This window comes from Candoia aspera, chromosome 8, assembly GCF_035149785.1.
Source record: "Candoia aspera isolate rCanAsp1 chromosome 8, rCanAsp1.hap2, whole genome shotgun sequence".
NCBI classification, from domain to species: domain Eukaryota; kingdom Metazoa; phylum Chordata; class Lepidosauria; order Squamata; family Boidae; genus Candoia; species Candoia aspera.
This window is the reverse complement of record NC_086160.1, coordinates 33,532,103-33,549,123: the sequence shown is the minus strand read 5'-3', so window position 1 is coordinate 33,549,123 and position 17,021 is coordinate 33,532,103.

Here is a 17,021-nt window from a genome sequence, read left to right as displayed (position 1 = left end):
ATCAGTGCTAATCCCATAAGCACTGAAAGACAATACAGATAAAGGACAAAGGAGCCATACCTTTGCCCTGACCCGGGAAGCCATCATCCTATCTCCCTGACATCTCTGCATTACCACGGGGGACACACCTGCTCTGGACACAGGAAGAGGACAGAGGTAATCAGCGCTAATCCCCCTGATCACCCATCGAGACTCCGGAATCGCCCCCTGATCGCCCATCGAGACTCCGGGTTCACCGTTGGTCAGGACTTTAGGACAATGGGGGGTGGGGAAGGATCAGGTCCGCACCGCGGGTATTTACCGGCTACCTCGCACGCCATGTGCTGATTCCCGTCTTTCTCCATGTCTGCATTCTATTATTAATAAACCAGATATGCTTAGCCCTGGCTGGTGAGTCTGTGTTTTTTTTTAATAAGGCAACCATCACACAAAGACGGGAATTAAAAAAAAATTTTCCACTAGCACCATTCCAGATTTCATCTGTGAGGGATCAAAGCTGGCGATGGAAAGACTCAACCCATGAAGAGGTGGCTACCAGAGGACCGGCGACAGGGCACCCGACTCCACGGCACAGGCGATCGGTGAGAACCCTATTCCCAGATGGTACGAAATCCAGGAGGGTTCAAGATCAAGCTCGGAGGAGGAGGAGGCCAGAAGGAGCAGGACACCTGAAGCCACCAGAGAGTCACAGGGTGAGTGGGTCACCCTGGACGAGATGCCGGGATCCCTGCCAGGGACGCTCGGGGTGTCTAGGAAGCCACGGGACCTGCTGATCTCGACGATCGCAGGAGCCGAGGGAAGGCACCAGATCGGACGAACCGAGGAAGGCTCCCAGACAGCTGAGAGGCTGAGGATAATGGAGGCGAGGCTGGAGTCAATTGAACAGCTGTTCCTGAGATGGTTGGTGGCATGGGAATCCCGAGGAAGGGGTAGGTGGAACCAGGTACGAGAAAGTCATCTTCCCCCCCTCCCCCCCTGGAGACGCGACCGCTGGGAAGAGGCTGGAGCTGGCACGAAACTGAGGCCACGCCACCTGGAGTCTGGCTTGGGGAATCCCCACACCGAGACCAGAGAACCCCAGCAGCCCAAGGTACGTTCAGACGACCAGATGTGGTTTAGAGCCCACCAGGAGCGGGGGTGAAAGACTTCAGGGTCAAATTCAACGGGGATCCAGCAACATTATCCTTCTTCCTAACAAATGCCAAGAACTACATGGAAGAATTTGGACCATATTTCCACTCAGAAAAGGGCAAAATTAATGCCATTGCTAACAAACTTAAAGGAAGGGCGGCTGACTGGTATGTGCAGCTATGCCAGGCAGAAGCCCCAGAGCTCTATGAATTCGACAAGTTCCTCTGGGCACTAATTCTGCACTAAGAGACCCCTTAAAAAAGGAGAGAGCGAAGAGATCCCTAAGGGGAATCAGCCAAGGGCGACGATCTGTAGCAGATTATGCCATGGAGTTTAAAGCACTGGCTGGAAAGGTGGTGGACTGGTCACAGTCTACCCTAATTGAACGTTTCAAAGAGGGCCTGAACTTGGATGTTCTGAGGTGGGCATTATGCAGAGACGACCCGAACACTCTACACAAGTGGATACTGCTGGCCGGTAAGGCAGAAAATGCCCAGGAAACCTTCCTACAAGCCAAGAGGGCGGCGCAACAAGCGGTGACGGTAAAGGGACCCCGAACCGCTGCAGGACCGGTGAGGCCAACATCCCAACCCTGGAGAGAGGAGAGGGAGCGATGGTTCGCCAAGGGGCAGTGCCTTCGATGCGGGAAAGAGGACCACAAAGTGGTGGCGTGCCCGAAAACAAAGGTAGTTGACAGGCCAGGAAAAACGCTGGGCAAACCACCCGTAGCACCCAAAAAGATGCCAGCGGCCAGGGGAGAGATCGGAGCAAAAGAACTACCTTACTCCAGTGAAGAGGAGGAGAACGACCAGGAAGAACTGGCGGGAAATGCCAGCCACCTGCCCTGAGAAGTGCCAGAGGGCAGGTGGAGGAGGAGAATGGGCGCAGCGATGACGGGGTGAGTGCCAACTGTCCCACCCTGTATGTAAAAGTTAAGTTAAGTTCCACTGAGAAGTCGGTTGAAATCTGGGCCCTAAGAGACTCGGGCTGTTCTAGGTGCCTAATGCACCCGGACGTGGTTGCCGATTTAAATCTCCCCTGCTTTCCACTTCAGCACCACATAGTGTTCACGCAATTGGATGGTTTGGCAGCGGGAAGGGGCCCGGTCACCCAATTCACCGGAGAAGTGGCGCTGCAGTTAGGCAGCCATCGGGAGAGACTGAAATTGGGCCACCCTTTAGTCATCTTAGGCATTCCGTGGATGGTACGAAGGAACCCATAAATTGGGAAACCAGGATGATCACGTTTGCAGACGGCTTCTACCAAGCACCTACAGGGGACCGAATTCCCCGTGCTGCAGTGGGGAGGGCAGCGTCTACAACCACACATCTGGCTGCAGCGGCCCTGGAAGGCTTGCCGGACAGGTACACTGAGTTTGCAGATGTGTTTGGGGAGAATGAAGCAGACAAACTCCCACCCCACAGGAAGACTGACTGTGCAATAGAACTGGTCCCCAACGCACCCTTGCCAAAGCCAAAAATTTACGCAATGACCCAGAAAGAACTGGCAGCATTGCGGGAGTTTGTGGACAAGAACTTAGCATGAGGCTTCATCGAGCCCGCAAACTCGCCAGTTGGAGCCCCAGTGTTGTTCAGAGAAAAAAAGGATGGGACATTAAGACTCTGTACAGACTACCGCAGATTGAATTTGGTTTCCATATCAAACAAATATCCCTTGCCCCTAATCAAAGACATATTAGCACATCTGGCAAAGGGGAAAATATTCTCTAAACTGGACTTGTGAGAAGCCTATTTCCGCATACGCATACGGGAGGGGGATGAGTGGAAGATGGCTTTCAATTGCCCACTGGGATCATTCCAATATAAAGTATTACCGTTTGGTTTGGCAGGGGCACCAGGGGTATTTATGCAATTGATCAACGAGGTCTTGCACGAAAACTTGTTCAAGGGGGTCCTTGTGTATTTAGATGATGTACTGATATACTCTGAGACTGAAGAGCACAAACGCTTAGTTAAGCAGGTACTCAGGAAACTCCGCAAAGCCAAGCTATTTGCCAAGCTTTCTAAGTGCGAGTTTTATAAATCTCAGCTAGATTATCTGGGTTACAGAATCTCTGAGAGGGGCATCGAAATGGACCCCGGGAAAGTCCAGGCCATCCTGCATGGGAGCGCCCGTGCACTAGGAGGCAACTACAAAGTTTTCTGGGATTTTCTAATTTTTACAGGGGGTTCATCAAGGGACTAGCAGAAATCGTTTTGCCCCTAACTAATTTACTCCGCACCAAGGGTTTGGGAGACATGCGCAAGGCACGAAACCCGGAAGCGCTACTTAACTGGACAGCTGAATGCCAAAGGGCTTTTGATCATCTCAAAAGCCTGTTCACAGCCGAACCGGTTCTACAACACCAAGCCCTTTGTAGTCCAAGTAGATGCCTCTGATTTCTCAATTGGGGCGCTCTTGCTTCAGCGGGATCCAAATGATCAGCTGAAGCCCTGCGCGTACCTCTCCCGCAAGTTCTCCGAAACAGAACGGAGATGGCATGTATGGGAGAAAGAGGCTTTTGCCGTCAAAGCTGCCTTAGACGCATGCCGACACCTCCTGGAAGGGGCCACTTGCCCCTTTGAGGTCTGGACGGACCACAAAAACCTGGAAGCGCTCAGTACTTGAAATGCCTCAGCCCCAAGCAGGTTCGCTGGGCTCAATTTTTCAGCCGCTTTAATTTTCAGCTGAAGTTCATACCGGGAAGAAAGAACTTCTTAGCTGACGCTCTCTCTAGGCGGCCCCAGGATGCCAGTCCGGCATCAGACATTATAGGTACTGTGTGGATCGACACACAGCTGGGTTGCCAAGCTGTCACGCGCAGCCAAACTGAAACGCAGCGTACTCCAGCACAACTGCCCGCAAGGGGAGGGAGACGCATGTCAATTTCATCGCAATTGCAACAGCAGTTCGTACAAGCCTTAAAAACGGATACATGGTTGCAAACCAATAAAAGCAATGTTTCTTTTGAAAATGATTTGGCCTGGAAACAAAATAGCCTGTACGTGCCGGAGCAATTGCGAGCAGAGGTTCTGAGACGTTCTCACGACAAAACGGCAGGGCATTTTGGCTTTGTAAAAACGTTACATCTGGTAAGGTGACAATTCTGGTGGCCTACACTTAAGAGGGATGTAAAAGATTATGTCGCTGCTTGCCCTACATGTGCTATGGCCAAGCGAAAAGTGGGTAAGCCCCAGGGACTATTGCAGCCAGTGGCAAGCCCCTCCCGCCCTTGGGAGGAAATCTCGATGGATTTCATCGTAGACTTGCCACCCAGCCAGCGGAAAATGGTCATCTGGGTGATTAAGGACTACTTTTCGAAACAGGCCCATTTTATTCCATGCGCCTCCATTCCCTCCATTCAACAGCTGGCATGCCTCTTTTTAAATCACATTTACAAATTACACGGTACCCCCTCCCGCTTGGTCACAGATAGGGGTACACAATTTACTCCACAATTCTGGAAAGCATTTTTGAAGTTGATTGGCACCAAGCAGGCATTGTCCACTGCTTGGCACCCCCACATGGATGGCTCTACGGAAATCCTTAACTCCACCCTGGAGCAACTTTTGCGCTCCTTCATAAACTACCAGCAAGATAATTGGGTAGACTTACTCCCTTTTGCTGAGGTGGCATACAACAATGCAGTGCACCAGAGCACGGGCCACACCCCCTTCCGGGTAGTCTATGGATGAGACTTCGTCCCGATCCCGGAGTTGCCACAGCCAGCTACCCTGCCTTGTTCCCCAGATGACTGGGCTGCTCAGCTAGCCAACGTTTGGCCAATCATTCAGCTGGCTCTCTCCGAAGCCCAAGCTACCTACAAGCGTTATGCGGACAACCACAGGGCTGTGCAGGCAGACTTCAAAGTGGGAGATAAGGTCTACCTCTCCACTAAATTCATTAAGTCTCCGCAGCCCGCAAAGAAGTTAGCCCCCAAGTTCATTGGCCCTTTTCCAATAGTGGAAATAATCAACCCGGTAACTTTTAAGTTAGAATTGCCACACAACTTGAAACGCATACACCTGGTGTTCCATTGTGCCTTACTGAAACCGGCTACCTCCTCAAAGTGGCATAACGAAACCCCCCCGCCTCCTCCCATCATGATCGATGGGCAGCAGCACTTTGAAATAAAGGAGGTCCTAGATTCCCAAAGGCTATGGGGCACCCTTCAGTACCTGGTCCGCTGGAGACATTTCCCCCACCCTGAGTGGGTGCATGCCCGGGATGTCTCAGCGCAACGGCTAGTCACATGCTTCCATGCAGCGTATCCTTCCAAACCGGTGCCTTGAAGTTTTTTGGGGAGGCAGTATGTCATGTCCCCCGTTGCGATGTATACATACATCACAACGGGGAACATGCCTTTCCGGTGAAGGGGAGAGGGGAGGAAAGAATCAGTGCTAATCCCATAAGCACTGAAATACAATACAGATAAAGGACAACGGAGCCATACCTTTGCCCTGACCCGGGAAGCCATCATCCTATCTCCCTGACATCTCTGCATTACCATGGGGGACACACCTGCTCCGGACACAGGAAGAGGACAGAGGTAATCACTGCTAATCCCCGATTGCCCATCGAGACTCCGGAATTGCCCCCTGATCACCCATCGAGACTCTGGGTTCACCGTCGGTCAGGACTTTGGGACAATGGGAGGTGGGGAAGGATCAGGTCCGCACCGCGGGTATTTACCGGCTACCTCGCACGCCATGTGCTGATTGCCATCTTTCTCCATGTCTGCATTCTATTCTTAATAAACCAGATATGCTTAGCCCTGGCTGGTGAGTCTGTTTTTTTTTTGAATAAGGCAACCATCACAGACAACATCCCTATTTGATACTTTCATATTCCAACAATGCACTAATCCTCTCCTTAGAACAAGAGGGTCTGAGAGTTTTCATTTCCTTATTTTAGAAAGGAGCAACTTATTTTTAAGTACAATAAAACTGAACTATTTGATTTCTCCAAAGGAATTGTTAGCCGCTGCCAGGCTTGGAAAATTAATGGCTTTGACTTTGATCAAATCAGGGAATTTAAATCTTTAATGTTCTCCTTCCAAGTCTCACTGACTTAGAATGAATAACAAAGGCTTGTCCCTGTCCAGGCCCATAAGTTTTCAAATCCCACTCTGTGCTTTGCTAGTCGTAATAGTTACAATTACTGTATGTCCTAGGTGCTGCCAAAGTTTTTAGGACTCATTGTCATTGGTCCTGTTCTATATGGTGCACAGATTTGCTACTGTTTTGACACAACTATATTGAGGCAATGTGATCCAAATTTCTGAGGCTCTCCTCTGTGTACCCTGTTGTATACCTAATCCTATGCTGAAACTGGAATCTGGGCTAATCACTTTGGTGACCTCTATGTGGCTTTGCTATTTCAAATACTCAATTAGATTATTATTATTTGGTTGCATCTTAGTCTCTTTGATCTTGCAGAAGAATTTTATGTTCTTAGAGAAGACAGGAATTGTTAACATATTGCAGACTGTCAGCTCATTACCTGATCTCACCTCTGAGACAGCCTAGTCTGAACTGAGCACTGAGCCCTTGACCCTGACATTCAGAATGATTTCACCAAAATTCCTACCTTGTATGCAATGAGACTGCATAGGATACCAATTTCTTACACAAAACATTTAGCAAACATCCTTTGCCCAATCCACAGGAGAGCATTTACCTTGTCTGCTGCAATAGCTTTTCATTTTCCCTGTTAGAAGGAAGACTTTATAATCCCCATGTAAGAATGCCTTTGTCCTTATTTGCTGGAGGAAATATCAACAGTTTCCAAACCTGCTTTTGCAATATCCATTCTATATGACATTATGAAATGACTTAATAAGCCATAGCAATACTGTCTCAAAAGAAAAAAAATCATATGTGGCCTCCTTGTTGATTACTATCAGGTATTTCCAAATGGATCACTAAATTTGTTGCAATCACTGTAGCAGGCTGTAATATGTTCAGTCTGCAACATGAATAAATTGCTTTTCAATTTAAACTGATTTGTCCCTTTATGTACATTTTAAAAATTCTGGATCCTTCCTTCCTTCCTTCCTTCCTTCCTTCCTTCCTTCCTTCCTTCCTTCCTTTCCTTCCTTCCTTCCTTCCTTCCTTCCTTCCATGCTTTATTCGTCTATAAAATAAAATAATAATTAAAAAAAAGTTTAAAAATCCCAGCAGCTCAGCAAGTTAACATTTTAGACTGTAAAATACATGGCAAAAGAGCACAATTACTACTGAAAGCAAGCAATGTGGGGGCTAGCCTAAGCTTAAGAGACAAGCTTTTCTACAAAGTCTGAGACACCATTGAGGTGGTCTATTTCTGAGCTCTTACTCTTCTTATATCCTGCCGTACAGAATCTGAAACATCCTTTCCCAAGTTGAATACCAAATGTTCTTACAGAAAGTCTGCATCTCTGAACTTGTTCTCCTCATGGGGGGGAATTGAGAAGAAGGATGAAAACAATCTATTATTCCTGTAGGAAGCAACTGAAGGGACAGCCTAAGTCCATGAGGAGAAAGCAAAATAGAGATAAAGAGAGGAACAAAAAGAGAGACTTTTGCTTGATGTTTTTATTTCTAAGCCCTGTGACCAATAGGATAAATTAGTTTCTGATAAGTCCTTCTCTTCTTTCTTCTCCTATTTTCTCTCTGAGTATTTCTGAAGCTGTTGCAGTGTCATAACTCTGCCTTGTTCTTCAAATTTTACTAGGAAAGGAGACAGTTCCAGATGTTGTTGTCTTCTACTTCTAACTTTTCCAGTGCACAATGTTTTAGGATTGATTGTCTTCCATCTGGAAGTACTTCATCTCATTTTCTCCTGAAGAATCTTCAAGTGTATAAATGTAAGTGTCAAATTACAGAGATACTCTAGGGACTAAATTCAGAACATGAATAAGAATCTAAGCAGTGTTATTAAAAATCGTAAGAAAAAGGGGGCTTATGTGCACTCCTTATTGTTTTTTTTTGAAATGCATAGACACAAAGCTTGATTCATATAATATGTTTAATTCTGAATGTGAACTAACAAAACATAATTGCTGTGTTCATTTTACATGCCATCGTCAAACAAATATATCATGTTATGGTTCAAAGTGATGGCCTGGTTCATTCAACACACTGAGATAAAGACAAGGTTCCCACAACATGCCTGAAACACAAACTACCTACACCATTTTAGCTTTGTCTAGCAGGTTGTGCATAGTTAGCTTGTAAGGTCTTGCCAAATGTAGATACCAATTTATCAGTTTGTGGCCCAAATTTTGTGTAGTTAACAATTCCATTTGCACAAAAGCTATTATTTTTGTACAATAATACTATATTTATGCAGTGTTTAAGTTTAAATTTACATAATTTATACAAAGAGCTGAATAATAATTAATTATTTACATTTCAGTTCTTTCCTTATTCAATATGTATTTGATACACTGTTGGGAAATTAATCATTCATATGAGTGTTTCACTTGAAATCTCTTATGGCCATTAAATTAATGTTTTACTGAATATAACTTTAAATAAGTGCATGTGACTTGGTCATTAATTTGTTCTATTTCCTGTGTTATCAGAGGAAATTAGTGCCAATTCAAATATAATGGCTTATGTGCATATTGTTGAATATCACGTAAAGCTGATGGCACTTCATATTCCAAGCTCAGTTGGAAATCCATTTAACTAGATGCTGGCAAAATTCTAGGTTGCTACTTGATACTTCTCCAATCCACCAGCCTGTTTTCTCTTCTCTTAGCTCATGGTTGCCAAACCTTTCTGAATAATGTGTATCCCCATTAATAAGTAAACAAACAAATTGTTTAAATCTAACAAAGTGTATTCCTTAATCTCTCACATGAAAATGGCAAAAGCTAACAGAAAATGACCCAAAATTCATGAGTTTGGGGGGTCTAGTTTATGTCATAAACAGCTCGTTAATCAGAAATAAAACTGTATATAATTTACCAGGATCTTATAGTACCAATTTAGTACAAACATATTTACAATGCAAAACTGAGGAAGTATTTATCATACTTGTTGTACTTTTGATCTCTATATGTTTTTTATGTTTTTATTATATTCCACAACTATACCAATTACTATTTTTATAACTAAAGTTTCCATTCTCTGTTTTTTTTTAAATGAAATATACTGTATTCTTTTTTCTCTGAAGTTCCTATGATATTTTGAAGCAAACAGTTCAGATGAAAGATTGTCTGACCCCATCTTTTGTGACCCCTGACTGCCAGGGACTAGTCTATTGGCATATGCTCTGAGCTGTGGAGGTTATATCAAATCTGTTGTAGAACTTCTGTTTGCTCTGGAAACAGGTTTGCAACTGGTGGTCCATGATATTGAGATTCATGGTTCAGCTTAGCACAGCTAACACAGGATGATAGCCATTTTTCAATCCTGAATCCACCAGTGGCATTATCCTTTAAATAAAAGCAGAAAAAATTGAAAAAAAAATAGCTCAGCAAGAATCTAAGCAGACAATTTACAGCACTGGTTTAGATTTCAGAGGAAGTTCTTCAATGAAATTGGGAAAGACAGTTACAAGTGAAAATCAAGACATATCTGGAAAAAAAAAAATCTTTACTCCAAACAGCTTTAAACTGGCTTGTAATGAGCTCCCCAAACTTCTTTGCTGAGAGCCTTCAACACTGCTTGAAAGTAACTGATGCTAGGAACAGCATAAGGAAAAAGAGAAGTATTACTGACAAGGAGAAATAAATAAGTGGGGGTGGGTGGCAGGAAAAAGGGCACCACTAAAGCAGCCACAACTAAAAAGAGAACTGGTAAACAGGAGTGAGAGGAAGGAAATTCTCTTTTCCCCCAAAATTTGGGGACCATACTGCTCACATTTGAATATTTATGTATTGATCATATTTAAATACTGTCAAATCCCTAAGGATTCTTGGTGGTTTAAAGTCAGAAGATGATTATTATAAGATGTACTCATAAGTCAAGGAATTGCAAATTTTAACAATACCTTTAGAATATATCTAACATAATCTGCTGCATCCTACTTTTTAAAATTATACCACTAGAAGTGGTAGAAAATGCAATATTGCAGAAATGTTCCTTTTCTTGACTATGTCATATGGTTTTTCCTTCAGAAATAATTACAGGCCATTCCATCCAATTGAGATTAAGACTCAGAAGGGATATCTACTTCAACATTCAGCACAGATTAGTGACATCTGAGATTTTCTTTTGGACTTGGTCTACAATTTTGGTACCATTATTTTTTCCTGAACAGATTTTGAAATATTATCTATTTTTATGCCCCCAGGTAAGTTGAAGTGTGTTGTGACAGAGCATTTAAAAGCACACAGAATATGTTTTTTGGGGAAAAAATCTAATTCAGAATCTTCCTGGTTAAAAAGCAGGGAAAGATAGAAAATAAAGTGGAAGAAGATACAACTAATCGATTTTTTATAATTGGTAATTAATATTCCACAGTACAGATTTAGTCGTACCTTTTGCTTCTGTTTACAGTGAGATAGCTCTGACATAGAAACAATATCATCATCTAGTCCCTCCTCCAAACTATAGACTCACTGCAGATATTAAGCATGGTGTATTTAATGGACTTTTGTGTCCAATATATATATATAGCTCCCCAGGGCCAGCTGCTTGCTTCTCTAGACTTCTGTGCAAAGTTTGTCTACCTCTTTTTTCAGCCCACTGAAGGAATAAAGCATGAAATTAGTGCTAGGATATCCTTAGCTGATCCTAGTGAAATACGTAATGTACTTCTTTGCATATGGAGGAATAGCTGGGGTAGAACACTGGTAAAATACACTATCTTGTTACATGCAAATCTTGAGTCAGATTCCTTTCCTACATCTTCTTTCCCACATCAGTGAATCAATCAATTCACATCCTGTTATAGTGTTCTGCCCAGTGTTCAGAGATAAGAAGCAGTGTACTGGCCATACTAACTACCCCTTTTCCTATTACTGCATCTTTGTCACCTGGTCTCATTAGCCTCTAAAGAAAGGTGCTAAGATGCTAAGGGATTTTATGACCTTGCATTATTAATATTAATGCTTCCCCTTTTCCACATGTCTTTAATTGCTTCAATAATCCAGGTATGATCTTATGCATTGTAACTTCTATGGAGAAGCAGGCATATGATTGGTCTCTCCTCTTGGACTTCGGATCTTTCTGTACAAGTATTATTTATTACTGCAATGGTTACTGATACATTTGTTCATTGTGGTCAATACATTTTTCTTTTATTTTCTTTCTGCTATATATTCAACTCAGTGCAGCCTTTAATTACACTATAAATTGTTTATGCAGTGCATTAGGACAATAAACACTTTTTATCTATTTCTCAATAGTTTTGTGCTTAAGCACTGAGTATTATATGTCTTGACTTTTTTGACTCTCCCTGTGTTACATTCCTTCCCAGAAAACTGTGACTTTTACTGCCATTTGTTTCTGTTTTTTTCTTCCCCTTGATCATGATGTATCATTTTGGTTAAAATGACATTTATTCTCTTTGCAAGTGTTGCTGTAAAAAGCTTATAATTAACCTCAGTAAAGAAATAGATCTGGGTAACTCTGGGTGAGTTGAATCATTTCCTTCTTTATAAATCAAAGAGATACAGGCTTTTATTTGTGTTTGACCTCCTTCAAAATCAGTCATTATCTTTTGACTTTGGGTATGCTCACTCTTGACTGAGGTGCATTCCCTTAGAATTGCTAATATAAAATATGTTATAGGTGAAAGCTTCTTCCAAAAGTAATAATGATGCTAATAATAAAATCAATTAATTAATAATTGAAAACAGCAAATATAACTCTTATATTAAGATAACCAGCTTGTCCCAACCAGTTCACACACTAATCCTAGATAACCTAACCTGGTATTCCTTGTTTATTTGTTTATTCTATTTATTGTTTGTTTTAACCTCATTGGTACCATACAAATAATTGTCAATATGTAACACAGCTATTGCTGGACCTGGTTTAATAACATCTGAAGTACCTATTAAATGCTCCATAACAGAACTGGTCCTTATCTCCCTCTCAGCTGCCTTTCCCTATTCACCTTCTGTTCTGAAGCTTGAACTGTTACAGAATGTATAGATAAATATGTCTCCTCAAGAGGAAACATCTCCATAACACATTTCCTGCCTGTTAGGTACATTGTTTAGAGTAACTCATTCTATCAGTCATAACCATCACATCTACAGATTTGCTTTGCAGGGCAGATTTCTGGTTCAGTGGTTTTTTGGGATGGATTTTTGAATTTGGATGGAAACTAACAGGAGTTGCACTTGTGTTCTAAAATGCCAAGTGATTTCTCTAAGTTCAGTCTAGGGAACTTAAAACCCCTCTTTGTAAATAGACCCTTGTGACTGAAAGCACAGAAAGCTTTTCAGAAGTCTTTTTAAAGGGGGAAAAAAACCCTAGACTACAGTACCTCTCCACCACCTTGTACAATTCAGGGGATAAGCACAAGCCCTATCCATTTTGACTGCCAATTGTTTGTTTCTAAGGTAAGGATGAATGCTTGTCAGAAACCCTACAAGCAGAAGAAAAACTGTAAGCCTGCCAATCTTTACAATTGGTTCCTAGGTAAGTAATTGATATTTTGTGTGGTGATCCTGAAGAGAGCCAGTAGCAGGAAAGTATTAAAAGTGTGCACACACGTGTGCATGCATCATATACTACCATATACTACTGTGCTTCAGTTCGAACACAAATATCGATCATACTATGATGCTGAATATAAATGTAGAGTAATATGTTGGTTTAGTCAGTTTCTTAAGCTCAGGCCTGTTTTTTTGAGCAGTTGCTTGCATCCTATTTATGTGAGAATTTAGAATCTGTTTTTATGTTTTCTTCTAGTTTTGTACAGCTCTCAGAGTCCACTAGAGTTGGGAGACCAATAAATTTAAATAAATAATAAATCTGAAAGGTGTCTTTCTTTTCAAAAGCACGATAAAAAAAGAAGAGCCAACATAGAATGAACGAGCACACATAAGTTCAACAAGTTAACAATCCAGTGTCCTTTTTAAAAGAAGAAAATTGTTTGTGATGGTTTGGTTGGCTGCTGAAAGAGCCTGGTTTGGAGATTTTTGAGTGCATTCAGTCTAATTTGTGTTTTGTTGGCTTGCTGAGATTTCATTATTTATTGAACCATGTTCTCCTGCACTCTGTTATTTGTGGAGAGTTCAGAATATACCTAAAAATGGTAGGCCTGTAAGCTGTGTTGCTTTGTGCACTCTTTTCATGTATTGTGTGTATTCATGGAGCCCAAGTTGTATTTTGCTACAGAAATATGTTTAAACATGTTTGTTTGGCCTGTTTACTGCTAACTACAAGTGTCATTTTTTTCTGAGCAAAGGGTGTATATGTGGCTTATTATTATTTTTTGTTCTGTGCAGTGTTTTAGGATATAAATGTAAGCAGGCAAGACTTTTTTGATCCCTGGTGGAGATTCACCTGGACAGGTCAATATGATTTTTTGACTTTTTTTCTTTGTTAATGTTTTCTGGAAGACACTTGAAAAAATAAATGTTAAAAATTTATCTTGAGCTGATTTTTCTGCAAGTTGGCTGATTGATAACAGTCAGCAGGGATTGTCTCCATATCTAACCTTGTGGCACTTGGGTAAAAAACAAAGGAACAAGGGTTCATACCAAATTTTCATTATTTCTTGTTGCATAAACATTTGATGGAACATTCCAGGAGAGCTATTTTATTTCAGAATTCAGATTAAATACATTTCCATGTACATCTCCGTAAAATATAAGGACAGCAAATCCTTCTCCTACCTGTAATAGCTCCAAAGCTGCAGACAGTTTGTGTAAATAAATCATTTCACTGATTGCACTTAGGTTAGCAATATATATCCAAAGGAGACACATGTCATTTATTGTGGTAGATTCAGCATATTACATCAACTCCATTGTACCATCAAGGCAGTACATTAACTTATTTGTCCCATACTTACACTGGCTTATGATGGGAGCTTCCAGATTAAGCTGAAAATAGGTCAAGATCACCCTATTTGAGAATATCTGATTCCATAATTGCCTCTGAATATCTTATTGATTGTATAATAGCCTCATACTTTTCATTTATTTATGAAAAGGGATGGGCACTATAGGTTGTGGCATCCATAACGGGGAGACATTCCTTATGGAGTTTAGTAAAATCCCCCATTATGACATGATTTTAAAGCTTATGTAAAACTTTCCTGGGCTTTCTTTGTCTATTTTGTTTTTGCTAGCTGCTCTAATAATAATGTCTTATTGTTAGTATTTAATATTTTATCTTGTTACATGTTATTTTAATGTAAACTGCTTTCAAACTGGGATGTTCTATTTTCAAGTTTTGTACTCTAACTACTCCTCCACAATCTGGCACTGCCAAGTTCAGGGTTATGACACCAATAAAACTAAAGAAGAAGAAGAAGAAGGAGGGAAAAAGAAAATATGTTTCCATAGGAGATGACACATTAACACCTGGGCACCTCCAGTTGTGAAGGCTTTTCTGCTGCTTCCTTGGGAAGCACTTTTTTCCTGTCAGTGATGAGCCATGATGAATAGCTTGGGGAGCTTAGCTTATGGGCATAATAAATGTTCCAAACCACACTTCCTGAATACATGGAGATGTTTGATGTAAGAGGACAATCCTGAAGAATAATTTATAATCTCCATGTCCATCAGAATACTATGGCAACAGCAGCAGCTTGTTATATTCAGAACAGAGCTAAACTTGATAGCTTTCAGCTACAGTTTATGGGGAAAGAAATGTTATCTTGATTTTCCATAGCATGTGTTTATAATGATGCCCCCATGGGCGAGCTGTCTGCTAATACACGTGTCATTCCCCTATATTTTTTTTATTCCAAAGAAAGATGAAAACTGTCAAAAGCATACTTATGTTGCGACACTTATTGAAAACACAAATCTATTCCATCTTTTAATAGCTGTAACCAGAGTGGCTTAATAACACCACCATTTTCTGCTGAATCTGCTACTGTTGCTGTGGTAACCTGGTAATACTGATATGTCAAAACTGCATGGTGACTTTACCACTCATCCTGATTATTGTTTGCCTGCTGAATGTTGTGACAAGCTGTTTTCTATTCCAAGGATAGTAGACTGTTCAGAGAGAAAGAAAAGAGTCTTTAATGTCTAGAAGAAATAGACTAAAATCCTTTGTAGATACCTGTGGTTGCTTTTCTCACAGTTCCTTCCTGATATATCCTCAAGAATGCAGCAAAAGTTACACTTTTGAATGATCTATCAACCAATTAGAATACTGTATGTAATATAAATAGTAACATATGGCTGTGAGAGCTGGACCATAAGGAAGGCTGAGAGAAGGAAGATCGATACTTTTGAACTGTGGTGTTGGAGGAAAATTCTGAGAGTGCCTTGGACTGCAAGAAGATCAAACCAGTCCATCCTCCAGGAAATCAAGCCAGACTGCTCACTTGAGGGAATGATATTAAAGGCAAAACTGAAATACTTTGGCCACATAATGAGAAGACAGGACATCCTGGAGAAGATGCTGATGCTAGGGAGAGTGGAGGGCAAAAGGAAGAGGGGCCGACCAAGGGCAAGGTGGATGGATGATATTCTAGAGGTGACGGACTTGTCCCTGGGGGAGCTGGGGGTGTTGACGACCGACAGGAAGCTCTGGCGTGGGCTGGTCCATGAAGTCACAAAGAGTCGGAAGCAACTAAATGAATAAACAACATGTAATATAAAATGCTTCTAGGCATATTTAAGTTCTACTCTTCAAGATAGCACTATCATTTTCATATAAAACTCTTATTCCTTCCAATATTCCTTCACATAATTTTATCCCATATCATCAACTTTATTTTTAATTCCATTAATTCTGCTGGAGCCTATTTGTTTATTCCTCTTCACCCACTTCCAAAACAATATCTTATTTTAATATTTTTTTAGAATTTATCAATACAATAAAAATATTAAAAAATAAAGGAAAAATAAAGAAAAAAGATAGAAAAGATGAACAAATTGAAAAAAAATGATAAAAAGAATTATGACTTCTGTCCTTCTTTCTATCAAGTAATTGCTGTCTTACTCTTTCCCCTTCTTTGACCCTTTTTAATCCTCAAATCGATAAATCATCAGTTCAGTCTTTTCTTTTTTCAGCAAAAAGACCATATAAGGATTCCAGTCTTTTAAAAAGGTCTCAATTATTTTTTGGATTGATTATTGTGAATTGCTCAGAGTCCCTCTTAGGGAGGAGATGGGCAGTAGCAAAAATGTGAGAAATAAATAAAATAAATAAATAAAATGAATAAAATGACCCTTCATGTTGTCCACATTTCCAACACAAATTTGAAATATTTTTATATATTCTAGACAATTTTTCTGGAGTCATATACCAATGGTACATCATTTTATAAAGATTCTCCTTTAAGTTATAACACAGTGTAAATTTCAATCCTTTTAACCACATATTTTTCCACTGTTCCTCAGTACATTGTGTCCAAAATTCTTATCCCATTTTATCATACAGTCTTTCACTTGTCCTCCTTTTGTTTCAAATTTCAATAAAAGTTTATGCATTTTAGCAATTATATGTTCATTATTTGTACACAATTCAACTTCACCTTCAACTTCTGTCTTCTGCTGCTCAATTCTAAATGTCCTATTATCTACCTTAAATCTTTCTCTTAAATGTGCATACAAAAACCATTGAAAACTATATCCCAATGCAGTCAATTGCTCTTTTGATTTCACCTTATATTCTCCACGTTCCTGTTCTAACAATTCTCAATAAGTTATTCATTTTTTTTACATACTGTACTGTTTCTTTCTTGTAAAAGAAAGGTATTTTCGGGCAAAGTCTGGGTTTATGTCTGTTCCATATTCTCAATATGGCACTTGA